This window comes from Pinus tabuliformis, chromosome X (genome assembly GCF_031772625.1).
Source record: "Pinus tabuliformis cultivar Carrire ecotype Pingquan chromosome X, CPIR1, whole genome shotgun sequence".
NCBI lineage: Eukaryota > Viridiplantae > Streptophyta > Pinopsida > Pinales > Pinaceae > Pinus > Pinus tabuliformis.
Genome location: NC_142308.1, coordinates 1,268,801,549 through 1,268,808,103, shown reverse-complemented (window position 1 = coordinate 1,268,808,103; position 6,555 = coordinate 1,268,801,549).

Below are 6,555 nucleotides of genomic sequence, written 5' to 3'. Positions count from 1 at the left end.
CCATAGGATTCACTTAAATAAAACCTCTTTCTTGAGCCTTCATAAATAGAACGAGGGTTATGGACTAAATATAAAAAGAGGTTTTATTTATTTACGATACGTCTAGTTTATTTATATTTATATTTATTTACCATACCTTTTGAGTAAGTATAAAAATACGTTTTATTTATTTACCATACCTCCACTTTACTTATATTTTTATTTGTTTACACCCTTACATGTATATAAGGTGACTTATGGAGTAAATATAAAAAATGTTTTATTTATTTACCATACCTCTCATTTATTTATATTTTTATTAATTTACCATACCTCTTTTATAAATATGGTATTTGGCCCATAGGATTCACTTAAATAAAACCTATTCTTGAAAATGGGCGAATGGATTCACTTAAATAAAACCTATTCTTGAAAATGGGCGAATGGATTCACTTAAATAAAACCTATTCTTGAAAATGGGCGAATGGAAGGTTGTAAGTCCTAATTTCAAGGGCTAAATTTACCTTTTTTACCCCCTCCCTTAAAATAAGGTGGGCTATTTGAGGTGATTTGTAAAAATGTACTATGATACAAAATATTCGACCACTAAAAATTTAAAACCCCTTAATTTCGCCAAAGGGCGAACATTCGCCCCTAAAATTATCCTTGGTGTTATCTCCACATTAGGTGGAAGGGGCCTCGCTTTCTTCACCAGCACCGGTACCAAGGAGGGGCAAGCAGCCCATGATTCATGAGGGGCCATCAGGGGTTCCAGATATTGAGCTTGTGGATCTTGAGACCAGTTCTCCTAGCCAAGAGGCAAAGGAGATCATTCAGCATCTCAGAGCTGAAAATGATGCCTTGTAGAGGAGGTTAGAGGGAGCACAATGGACAATCTCATACCTGGAGTAGCGCAACAAACAGTTGGAGGATGAGAAAGTCCTTGATGAGCTATGGAGGATTAGAGGAGACCGAAACTTGAACAGAAGGAGGCCCGGTGACCTATTGCCTGCTGAGAGAGAGTCCATGCTCATCTGGGTCAATGCACACTTGGAGAGGCTATTGGCTAAGGCCAACCAAGAGAAGAGATTGCTGAGGAACATGAAGAACCATTACTGGGCAAGAATGCATGTGTGCAAGGCAAAGATGAAAATGTTTCAAAGGCGGTTGACCGAGGCACTGAAAAGGAGAAAGAGGCCAAATCCCCTCCGTATCTTGGCTGAGGCTTCACTCAAGGATCAAGGCACTAAATAGCCCAGCCACAGCACAAATCCCAAGAAATTTTGAGAATTTTGGGTGAATTTTGGCACTTTTTGGCAATTTGCACGTTTTTCCCATTAACGGGTCTCACCCCCCGCGCGACCCTACATCAAGGCAACTCCTTTTGACCAAAACTCAGCATTTCCAGATTTTTCATGCAAAGTTACATATGCTCATGGATGGACTTGAGATTTGGTGAAGTTTTAGGCCTCAAGAAAGTCAAAAAACTAGTAAAAATTGACTTTCTGCCACTTTTTTGAATTGCAGAAAGCAGTCTTGGGAGATTTGATTTTTGACAGGGAAAATGAACTCCAAATTCAGAAATTCCAGTTGGGTTGGAAAGTAGACTCACAGACCTTTCCAACAAGCCCACGTTTGCTCAATTTGGCCACCTGCAAGTGCCCCAAACATGGCTCCAAAGGCGCGCGACCCGTCAGGCAGGGGCGCGCGACCTGTCAGGCAGTTTTGTCCAGAAATGCACTGTACAGCTCGGAAAAGCACAGTTTGACCCAGTTTGACTTTTTGGGATGAAATGTGATCCTCTTTGATGTAATTTGATGTAATTATTGTACTTTTTAGACACTTTTACTCTTATGTAACACTTCTAGAAGATTCATTCATGAAAAGGGTAAATATTAAATGAATGAATTGGTTTCCTAGCTTATAGAGGCAAGTTGTTTTGACTGCCTAGTTTGTAGTGCTTAGTTTAGAAGTGGTTGAAACAGCTCCTAGGATAGTGAGCTCGACCCATGGAGGCAGGGAAAGAGGTTAGATCATCTATATTATGTACTTTCTTGCTCATTTTCATGGTTGGACTCTTGAGGGAGAAGCTATCATTGTATTATTTCACTGTATCTCTACAATTTTTGGCTAAGGAAGACCAGGGTTTTGCAGTCCTCTTTGGGATTCTTTTGGACTCATGTGTTGATGGTGTGTTTCTCAATGTTCTTTTAAGTGTGTTTATGTGAATCATTTCCTTTATTTTGCTTCTGCACATTAAACAAATGAAGTGTTAAAGTAAGAATTCATGCTTGCCATGCTCTGCTTTTAAATTTGTTTAATTTCAATGTTTTCTACTGTCTAAGGGGAATTCAAAGTTATTGTTTGCTCTCCTTGGCTCCTCACCTGTCATTCCTGATCATCCACCTCAAATCAAAGGCATCAATACTGTCTCCTACCTCGCCCCAAAGAACCCCCTGCAGAAACTGTGTCCAATCCCCGCACCCAAAATTGCCATCCCCTCAATTTGCCACCGAAAACCCTAAAAATCCCAAAACAACCTTTTTGATTAGTTTACTAGCCTAAAATCAGTGTTAACATATTGGTCATCTCATCCATTGAAGATTTTACCGAGATAGACCGGAGAGAGCCTTCTCCTGCCCCATAGGGCTAGCTACGAGGCTAAATGGTTTGATGTTGCCTTGAGGTTTACCTTTCTCAGCCTGAGGTGAAATTTCAAGCGCTAACACCCACAAAACGCGGAGTCTTTACATCGGATTTAGTCAAAACTTGGGCTTTAAGCCCCAAAACTTGCCTTGGGGGTCCCGTGCCCAACATGTTGTCCCCCATTTCCATCTGGAGAATGATTATCCCCTAGTTTTTCCTAGGGTGAAAGGGAAGTTTTATTAATGTATGTAAGCAATTTTTCTAACCAATATATCTATAATTCAAGGAAAGGAATAAGCATTGGCATAGTGTAAAGGATAAAAAATATAGTTTTCAAAGTTAGAGTTGAATCTCAATTGGAATCCCTAATAGTTAATAAATGACACAACCACATATGACTGCTAAAAAATCACATCATTAATAAAGAATTAAAACAATGACCTAATGTTAGATAACATAATAAACATTGCATAATTTCCTTGTTGTGTATCTTATTTTGAAATCTTTTTGTCTTTGTTCTCTCGTTGCTAGACCAAGCTCTCCCTTACTCGCACCTCCTCATCCTACTTTTTCTCGTAATACTCTCCCCATGTAATGATCTTTTCTTTCTAAGGAATTCATCTCTTACCTGACACCTGCTCCCAATTGCTCATCAATGCATCAGGAGTCAATGCGGGGTTTCTTACATTCAGGATCGAGGGAGCTCTAGAGCCCAACAAAGAGCATCAATCTTTTCCCAAAGGTATCGAGCCAATACTCCAAAAGATATTAAGGAGAAATTACTCAGGTATAATGTGACATAGCTAGGGGATGTGGTTGTTTGACAGACTTTGAAGTGCTTTGGGAAATAATTGACTAGGTTCCTGATACAGGGCATGCTAGAGTTTCTTATACTCAATACATATACATTTTTGACATCAATTAGCATTTGAATCTCTTGCTTGACCATGCTTTCTAGATTGAAATAAGTCCGAAAAATGGAATCCTTCTCATGTTGGACAAGTTACAACTAACTATGAGGAACCTAGATAGGGGTCTAGGTCATATTGAAGAACATATAAGCCTTCCCCTACAATCCTAGATGTTCTCCTAGCAGTAGAAAGGAGCTAATAGCGATGGATTCTTCAAAAAAATTCAAATCCAAATTAAAATTGGTAATCATTTTACATTTTTTAAGTTACTTTTGCCAATTTTTTATTTCCAAGTTAACTCATATATCAAGCTTTCCAGCCCTATAGTATAGTTTTTTGTTTCTTTGATGAAATTTCAAAGACAATTTGTTCGGATGTTGGAAAGTTTATGGTTTTGTCACTAGTTTGGTTTCCCAAGTGGAAAACCAAGGCAAACCATAAACTACTATGATGTTTTTCTTCAAGGCTTAAATAGATTTTTACTTTACAAAAAAATAAAAAAAAAGACATGAAAAGTATTGCAATGAGGTTCTCTTTTAAGGTAGGACCAAAACATGGAAAAAGAAAGCCAACAATTTCCCAAACCATGTGGGTGGAGAAACTAGTTGCAAAGCTACCTAAAAAATTTAGAGGATTTTGCTAGCAATAAGGCAGCTCAGTAGGCTGATAGGCCTAATGCTGGACATTTAAGAGGTTGAAATAATGGGATATAGAACCTTGAAGGTTGAAGCCTTATTGATAAACATGGATATGTCATCGAGCATTAGGCTATGTTTTGACCATTCCTTGCTCCTTATGATCATACTTAGATCCCAACAAATCCTATGGCATGGAAGGGGAGAAAGGCTTAAATTTACTCTCTAGAATTCATATGACCATAAAGAGTTACCAAAATTTTTTCCAAGAAGATTCAAAGCAGAAGCTCTATCCACACCTAAAGATAAGATTGATTTTCAGTAAGTAGAAGAATCCAAAGTTGTTTTGAAACCAAAACCATCTGATATGGCATCATCAATTAGACCAAAACCACATAATGAAAAAACATGTGAGTAAGGTCTTCTTATTAAAGCCATAATAAGTTGGATATCAACAAATCAAAATCCCCAGAAATCAACAAGCTGGACACCTAGATTCATGGGCATGCAAGCTTGCATGTCTGACATGTGTCAAACAGTCCAACCTCAGCTACCCCTAATATACAACAGTGAGGGCACCAAAAAATTTAAAAAATTTGTTCGGATGTGTTTTATGTGTAAGAAATGTGTCACAACAGATCAATAAAGTGTCCCAACATGTGTTTGATGTAGCTCCTTATGTCTGCATGTCTTATTTTTTCTTTAATTTTAATATTTTTTATTTCATATATATAAATAAATTTATATATTTTTGCATCCCCTATGTCTTATTTTGGGGGTTCTATTTGTCCTTGTGTCAAAGCATGTAGCTAGAGGATGTGGTTGTTTGACAGATTTTGAAGTGCTTTGGGAAATAATTGATTGGGTTCCTGATACAGGGCATGCAATAGTTTCCTATACTCAATACATATACATTTTTGACATCAATTAGCATTTGAATCTATTGCTTGGCCATGTCTTGCTAGATTGAAATAAGTGCAGAAAGGAAATCCTTCTCATGTTCGACAAGTTACAACTAACTATGAGGAACCTAAATAGGGGTCTAGCTTATATTGAAGAACATATAAGCCTTCCCCCAAGATCCTAGATGTTCTCCTAGCAGTAGAAAGGAGCCAATAGCAATGGATTCTTTTAGTTTTTTTAATTTCTAATCCTTTTAGTTTTTTAAGTTACTTTTGTCAATTTTTTATTTCTAAGTTAGCTGATAGATCGAGCTTTCCAGCCCTATAGTATGGTTTTTTTGTTTCTTTGATGACATTTCAAAGACAATTTGTTTGGATGTTGGAAAATTTATGGTTTTGTCACTGGTTTGGTTTCCCAAGTGGAAAACCAAGGCAAACCATAAACTTCTATGATGTTTTTCTTCAAGGCTTAAATAGATTTTTACTTCACAAAAAAAATAAAAAAAGACATGAAAAATATTGCAATGGGGTTCTTTTTTAAGACAGGATCAAAACATGGCAAAAGCAAGCCAACAATTTCTGAAACCATGTGGGCATCCAAACTAGTTGCAAGGCTACCTAAAAATCTTAGAGTCTTTTGCAGGCAATAAGGCAGCTCAGTAGGCTGATATGTCTAATGTTGGACATTTAAGAGGTAGAAATAATGGGATATATCACCTTGAAGGTTGAAGCCTAATTGATAAACATGGATATGTCATCAAGCATTAGGCTATGTTTTGACCATCCCCTGCTCCTTATGAGCATACTTAGATCCCAATAAGCCACAACAAATCCTATGGCACGGAAGGGGAGAAAGACTTAAATTTACTCTCCAGAATTCATATGACCATAAAGAGTTACCAAAAAAAATCCAAGAAGATTCAAAGGAGAATATTTATCCACACCTAAAGATAAGATTGATTTTCATTAAGTAGAAGAATCCCAAAGTTGTTTAGAAACCAAAACCATCTTCTATGGCATCATCAACTAGAGAAAAACTACATAATGAAAAATCATGTGAGTAAGGTCTTCTTATTAAAGCCATAATAAGTTGGATATAAACAAATCAAAATCCCCAGAAATCCACAAGTTGGACATCTGGATTCTTGGGCATGCAAGCTTGCATGTCTGACATGGGTCAAATAGTCCAGCCCCAGCCACCCCTACATATACAACAGTTGGGACACCAAAAATTTTAAAAAATCTGTCTGGATGTGTTTGATGTGTAAGAAATGTGTCCCAACAGATCAATAAAGTGTCCCAACATGTGTTTTATGTAACTCCTTATGTCTGCATGTCTTATCTTTTATGTAATTTTAATATTTTTTATTTCATATATATAAATAAATTTATATATTTTCATATCCCCTATGTCTTATTTTGGGGGTTCTATTTGTCCTTGTGTCAGAGCATGTAGCTAGGGGATGTGATTGTTTGACAAAC